Raw genomic sequence first — 7,546 nt, 5'->3', positions numbered from 1 at the left:
GCTTTACACCCATTCACTACACTGTAGCTACACTGTGGCTTGCAATGGCAAGCTACAGTGTAGCCACAGCGTAGCCACAGCTGCCCTGGGGCGCACTGACAGAGGCGAGGCTGCCGAACACTGGCGCCACCGGGCCCTCTGACCACCACCAGTAGGCAAACATGGGGTTAGTATCTTGCCCAAGGATGTTCGGCATGCAGCCAGGAGGTAGCCTGGGATCGAACCACCGACCTTCTGATTAGTGGCTGACCTGCTCTGCCACCTGAGCTACAGCTACAATGTGTGTGTACTCATACTCGTAAAAGTTAACCGATACCATGAACCGATACCAACTTATTTCATTAGTCAGAGGGTGGCTTGTCATTTCTGTTGTAGTTTTTTAGATTGGTCACTAGGGGGACATCCGGCGCTAAACAGGCACAGGGTTAGGCGAGTGAGACTGGCGGCTCTAGATAAAAAAGAGAAACTGGAGGCTGCTGTAGCTAGGCTAAACAAAATGTCAGCAGTGTGGAACAGCCAACTTTAACTCAGGTTTTAGGAAAAGCGATGAAAAATGTCAAGAGAAAATCCACGGGAAGTGTGTGTGTGTGTGGTAGAAGTATCGGTTTTTGTACTCAGTATCGGCAAGTACTCAGATCCAAGTATCGGTATCGTATCGGTTTGAAAAAATTGGTATCGTTGCATCTCTAGTTTGCAACATTATTGAGTTTTGATTTTCGTTTTAGCTTCATGATTTTCCAAGAACTGAATTTCACATTTCTCTGTTTCAGTTCCTATTTATTTGTATGGTGACTTTCAGGGTTTTTTTTAGCTTAGCTGCCTCGGTTGTGCTACTGTTGGGGTGGTTATAGCTCTGGAGTAAATAGGTCATCGACCAATCAAGTGCTAGTAAACTTTGTTAGTATTCTTATCTGTTTTGCTGTTGTCCTTCCATGTTGCCCTCTCAATCGTTGTTTTCTTTTTCTCTTTACTTTTTTTTTTTTTTAAAGATGTAATAACTGACACCATTTGTGGTTTTAGAATTCACAGAATTTGGGAAATTATTTTTGTTATCAAAAAACGCTGCGCACATCTGTTCAGTTGTTTGTCATTTACATCTTTATCACTGCTGTTTCAGAGAAATGGCTTTTTTTTTTATTATCAAGGAACCATCTTTGCAATGCTCTGCAGTTAACGGGGTAAACAGAAAGTAGGCTGCTCATCTCAAAAACCGTCTGCAGAAATTCTTCAGAAAAGCAAACAGCTTTTAATGCAACACCACCAGTTTTCAGATTGTATTTTTAAGTGTGTGGAACTGGAGCCAGATTCTTATTTTGTTAACTAGTAAATATGTGCCAATGCATTTTATCCATTTTGAGAAAAAAGTAAATTAACCGTACAGAATCCTAAATTTAATTTCCTCACATATAAAGTTTTACATAACCAGGCCCCATCTTATCTTATAGATCTCAAAGTATCATCGTATCTGACATTTCATTTCTTTCAGACAGCAGGCTTACTAGTGTTTGTTCGAGATAAGTGATCCATTAAATATGCTGCAACAAGCATTGGCTCCTGGGGGACTTCCCATGACGCAGTGAGTGTTTCTTCATTAATAATTCATTAGTAATTAGATAGTATACTATCTGTCCTATGTCCTATATCCTTCTGCTTGCTATCTCCTTATTCCTAACTGATGATGGCAGACTGCCCATCCATGACCCTGGTTTTGCAGGAGGTTTTTTATTTTTTTGCCTTCCCTCCATCACCAAGGGCTTGTTCAAAGGAGGAAGTGTAAGGTAAAGTCAAGTGCTTTGATGCAGCTGGTGTTGTGAATTGCCACTGTGTAATTCAATTGAAATAAATCAATTTAAACAAGCGGGACACATCTGGGTGTTTTAGAAGCACGTGTAATAATATGCCACAGGATGTGTTAGCACACCACCGCGGCTCTTTGAATGGTAGTTCACCACAAACGGTTTCAGATCTTTCCTGCTCAGAAAGCCACAAATTGCTGTCAGAGCTACATTATTCCGACCCCTCATGTGTCACAGCATTGTTTTGGAATTTGCAAAACCTAAAAAAGTTGTTTGAATGCCAGTAAAGTTTCCAGTATAGTTTCCAGCCACCTCCCTACTTAACCCTGCAACCTTGTGTCGCCACTGGCACCAGTCTGAGATATTCAGATCAATGTTTGTTTGCTGTTTCCTGATCTAAGGTTTTGAAAATAAAATGGTTAAACGTTTTATTACTATTATTTTTTAACAGAAGTTGTAGGATATGCCTGTTGATTCTCAGAGATTCAAATTTTATTTGTCACATACACAGTCATACAGAGTACGATATGCAGTGAAATGCTTAGACAACTGCTCGTGACCTAAAGAAAAAAAGAAAAGGCTATGAATAAGATAGGAAATAAATATGAAAATTAAAAAGGGTAAATTTAACTAGGAAGGAATAAAATCAAATAAAATATAAAAATTAAGTTAAAAATGAGATAAATGTACAACACAAATTAGAATGAAGGGTAAATTTAACTGGGAAAGAATAAGATAAAATATATAAATTAAAGTTGAAAATAAAATAACTGTACAACAAAATACACAAATACACAGTATAGAAATATATAAGAATGTATGAAGAAATATAAATATATATATACACAATAACAGCAGCTGTACAAGTATTAACTGGAAATGAGGAATATAATGTCCAGTGTTGTGCAATCCACATTATTTAGTATCTTGTGCAGTGCAAATATGCTTAAAGTGGTTTAAGTGATGAAGTGAAAACAATGTCCAGAAAGTCCAGTGTGTGTTTAAGAACCATATGTGTGGGTCAGTACTGTGTGGTGGTGTGATTGAGAGACCGTATCGCCTGCGGGAAGAAGCTCCTCCTCAGTCTCTCTGTGTTGGTCTTCAGGGAGCAGAATCGCTTTCCTGACCTCAACAGAGAGAACAGTCCGTTGTTGGGATGGCTGAGGTCCTTCACGATCTTCCTGGCCTTGGTCCAGCACCGCCTGCTGTAGATTGAGTGCAGGTCAGGGAGCTCGGAGCGGATGGTGCACTCAGCTGATCGCACAACCCTCTGTAGAGCTCGTCTGCCCTGCATGGTGCTGTTCCCGAACCAGGTTAAGATGTTTCCCGTCAGGATGCTCTCTATGGTGCAGGAGTAAAAGTTCCTGAGCCCTTGGAGGGCATGATGAAAATTACATAATTATTTTTATAATAATTAACTGTTTCCAGGAGTAACATGAAAGGCTTGGTTGAAGACATGTTCATGGAGGGGTTATGTCATAAATTATAAAGTGATCTTACCACTGGAAGCAAATACTGGAAAAGGTCCCAGCGATTGAGCACAAAGACTGTCTCACTGCTGTTTAGCGAAGCAAAGCTTTTGCGGTCAAGAAATGAACATGGCTCTGTAATGACTGCACAGCCCACGTCAGCCTGAGCCGAAACCACATTATTGTGGCTGTGTCTTTACCAACCAAACGACCTGCAGCTTCCACTCGTGTTGTCATGTATCATAGATGCTGAACACTTTGAAAGAAGTGAGTAGAGCGCCATAGATTAGTGCCACCAATTCAGTATGCAAGTGTGAAATAAGATCAAAATAAGATCAAAATGCTATTTTGCTAAAATCTAGAGTTAAATTGATGCCCAGAAAGTTTTCTTCCAGAATGATTTTAGTTAAGTTTAGTTTGACCTTTTGTTTACAAGATGCCATCAGTCTAACATTTTATTCTTTTTCTTTCTTTTAGTCTTTTTTTGTTTTCTTTTCTTATTTTTCTTTACTTAACATATATTAACATAATTTTAGAGCATGCCAGTCAAGTTCACAGTATAACCAGATATAATTACATGTAAATACAGTTAGGTCCATAAATATCTGGACAAAGACTTTTTAATAATTTTGGTTCTGTACGTTACTACAATGAATTGTAAATATTTCAGGGGCTCTAAAGTATTTGGAGTAATTAAATACCTGAAACTATGTACAATACTTGGTTAAAAACCCTTTTCCGGCAATGAAAGGCTAAAGTCTTAAACTCATGGACATCACCAGACGCTGGGTTTCCTCCTTTTTAATGCCCTGCTAGGCCTTCACTGCAGCAGGTTTCAGTTGCTGTTTGTTTGTGGGCCTTGCTGTCTGAAGTTTAGTCTTCAACAAGTGAAATCTATGATTAGTTAGGTTAAGATCAGGTGACTGACTTGGCCATTCAAGAGTATTCCACTTCTCTGTTTTAATAAACTCCTGGATTGCTTTGATTGGATATTTTGGGTCATTGTCCATCTGTATTATGAAATGCAGCCCAATCGATTTGACTGCATTTAGCATTAGCTGCATTAGCTCAATTAGAACAGACAGTATGTCTCTGAACATCTCAGAATTCATTTGGCTGCTTCTGTCCTGTGTCACAATAAACACTAGTGTCCCAGTGCCAATGGCAGCCATGCACGGCCAACCCATCACACTGCCTCCATCGCGTTTTACAGATGATGTGGTATGCTTTGGATCATGAGCTCTTTCACTCCTTCTCATCTATTTGAAAGACACCCTCTTTCAGATGCAGTGGATAAATGCCAATGGCATTATTAAAACACAGCTAGATCTAGCAGTGATGTGTGACATCACTGATTTTCATTCCAGTCTAATATCAAGCAAAATTCAGCCTGATATCGACGATACTGATCTGAAACAAATACTTTCTACAAAACCTTAGTGTGTTTGCAAAATCCAAAGCAAAAGTAGGTTATTTCAAATGATACATTCATAATGAATACTAGACATCAGACTACTTGTTCTTATTGTTTCATTATGAAGAATTATCATACAAGAATGCAGTCAGTCAAAACAAATGTGACTGATGATAATAATAAAGCTGGGAAACATTTTCTATTTACATATTATTATCTATCTATGGCTACGTTCACACTGCAGGTCTTAATGCTCAATTCCGATTTTTTGATCAAATCCGATTTTTTTGTCTGCTCGTTCACACTACAAATAAAATGCGACAGCAAACGCGCTCTAGTGTGAACGCTCAAAGCGACCGCATGCGCAAAAGAAGACGTCACACACAACGCGCTCTGTTTAGACCCAGAGCAACAGTATTGTTTGACTGATGGCCCTTAATATAAAGACTTGTTTCGGACTTTACGTTTCCCAATTTTTGCTTTAAGTTATTTTGTTATTTACATAATAATGTAAATAACCTAATAATGATCCTTATTGCTGTTTTAGAGGAGCGGTGCTTCAAAGGATAGTTGCAGATTTCTGTCAGAATCTGCAGATTATACAGTACAAAGAAAATGTTCACGTTTCTCCAACGTTGTCTTCCCAACAGTTTCACTAACATCTACACGGGATGGCCAGGAAGCGTTTGCGATGTCTTCTCTGGCGCTGATAATTGGCATCTGTCTTGTGTCGGTGACGTAAAAGACAGATTTAATGCGACTTGACCATTCAAACAGCAGTCGCTTTCTAAAACATCGGATATGTATCGGATTCAGTACCACATACGAAAGTGACCCATATCGGATTTGCGCCGTTCACACTGCCACACCATGATCGGATATGGGTCTCATAGGGTCAAAAAAATCGGATTTGATGCGCTTTCGCCTGCAGTGTGAACGTAGCCTATGTTATATATAAAATATTCTTAAGTTGTATTTTTATTTTTGAAAGGCTAACCTTCACTGCAGATATACTGTATAATTTAATGAAACCTATTCTATATAATCCACTTTAAATGCTCTACAACATTACCTGACTAAATATTGACCAACTGAATTGCGAGGCGATAGTGCCTGCAGCACCACAGGACTCCACGAGTGACATTTCTCTTTCCTCAGCAGCGCCTATCCCTCTCAGTTTATCCCTCTCTTCAGTTTGCCTCGCTATCTCATCATCAAACTCATCATCATGTTCTGTGTTATGATTTACTTTTGTGTGTGACAAGGTTTGTGGTCTTGCCACATGTGTCATAAACTGTGTCTTGGCCGTCTGTGATCAGCCATTATTGTCAGCTGAGTGAGTGAGCACACATGAACCGTGATGACTTTTTACTGTCATATTTTGCATATTACTACGACAGGTGGAAGAAGAAGTGGTTTCCACCACTCATTTAAATGATCCCAATAATATACTTTCCACTGTGTTCCTGTTAATAATAAACTACAAATGTAATCATGGTACACCATGATTGTGCAAATGGTGCCACAATGTGTCAGTATTATAGAAATAAATCCTTTTGAACAAATGAAAATTAAGCTCTGAAAATCTTTTTTTAACTCAATAAAATAAATCTGTTCAATTCAGTTTATTTCTGTTGTGCCAAATCACAACAGCTGTCGCCTTGCTACTGTGCATGGCATTTGGAGTGAGTATGAAACTGATTTGATTTTTAACTTACTTTAAATGTTATTTTTAGCTTTAAAATTGGATCTGGATATTTCCTGTATTGATAACACTTTATGACTCAAACATAATAGAAAAATAATATTAGTTAAAGGTGCTGATGTTCACCCAACTCCAGGTACTTTCAAAACAACATCCTACGAGCAAACAACATTACCTCATTCACAAAAATTTAAAACATGTTAAAGGATTTGTTACGAGTAGAAGTAGAACATTTTCCTCCTCCCTCCTTCACATTTGAACCAATTTATGTGACAGCCTTCACGCGAAATAATAATATTGGCATCAATATGAAAATTTTGGTTTGGCTACTGTTACCAAGTCAGAGCTACTCCAAACACATTTAACATTTTACTTTTAGTTACACATAAAATCTTTGACTGTTTTTATGTGTAAACTACAGAAACTGTAATCCACTACTTCATATACAGGTGGCAGTATGTGCACATGCTGTCACGGTCTGCGGAGACAGGCCGTGTGGTGGTGTGTGTGATGGACCCAGGTGCGTACACAAGTGAGTAGACGGGAGTGAACTTAACAGAAAGTGAGCCTTTATTATGGCTGAAGACAAAGTGTACAAACACAGCAGGGATAGCGTGACTAAACTAGACTATAACTAAACTGGGAAAACTAGTGCTGTGACAAACTAAGAAGACTCAGAGACTATGATGATCACTGCAAAGACTGACGGTGAAAAGATGGAGGTGAGAACACAAACGACGCGACACAGACTGCACGAAACACAGAGGTCGTGTCCAAATTCATGGGCTGCATCCTCCTGAGGACCCGGCCTTCGCGGTCTACGTGGGCCGGGTCCTCAGAAGGTTGGGTAGGCCGGAAGTAAACGGCCGTGAAATTCGACGGTCTAGCCTTCTGATTAGCGTCACCGCTGTCTCGGTGGAGTTTAATAAACTCGGCCGTCTGCTCCTTGCTATCTAAAATATAACAGGACACTGGTGTAAATTCTCGACTGTCTCATACTTCTGTTTAGTCAGTTTTCTGTTTGACGTTTAGTCAGCTGTGTAAAAATCAAGGAGGAACCCACCCGGGGGATTAATAAAGTTTTATTTTATCTAATCTAATCAAATAACTTTAATCTCAGCCAAACCGATTTACTCACGAACAAACAAAACACTGAAAAAAG

The 7,546-nt window shown here is 39.1% G+C and overlaps 1 long non-coding RNA gene across 1 annotated transcript in view; it reads right to left on the bottom strand.

Moving 5' to 3' along the window:
- Positions 1 to 5,150: 5,150 nt before the first annotated feature.
- Positions 5,151 to 7,546, bottom strand: part of LOC146492715 (uncharacterized) — a 46,240-nt gene continuing 43,844 nt past the window's right edge. The window contains exon 2 of the long non-coding RNA XR_014871845.1: positions 5,151 to 7,372. This is a non-coding gene — a long non-coding RNA (uncharacterized LOC146492715). The remainder of the gene's footprint in view (positions 7,373 to 7,546) is intronic.

Source organism: Neolamprologus multifasciatus, chromosome 22, assembly GCF_963576455.1.
Source record: "Neolamprologus multifasciatus chromosome 22, fNeoMul1.2, whole genome shotgun sequence".
Classification (NCBI taxonomy): Eukaryota; Metazoa; Chordata; class Actinopteri; order Cichliformes; family Cichlidae; genus Neolamprologus; species Neolamprologus multifasciatus.
Note: the sequence above shows the minus strand (reverse complement) of the source record. Positions and strands in the feature narration are given on the sequence as shown.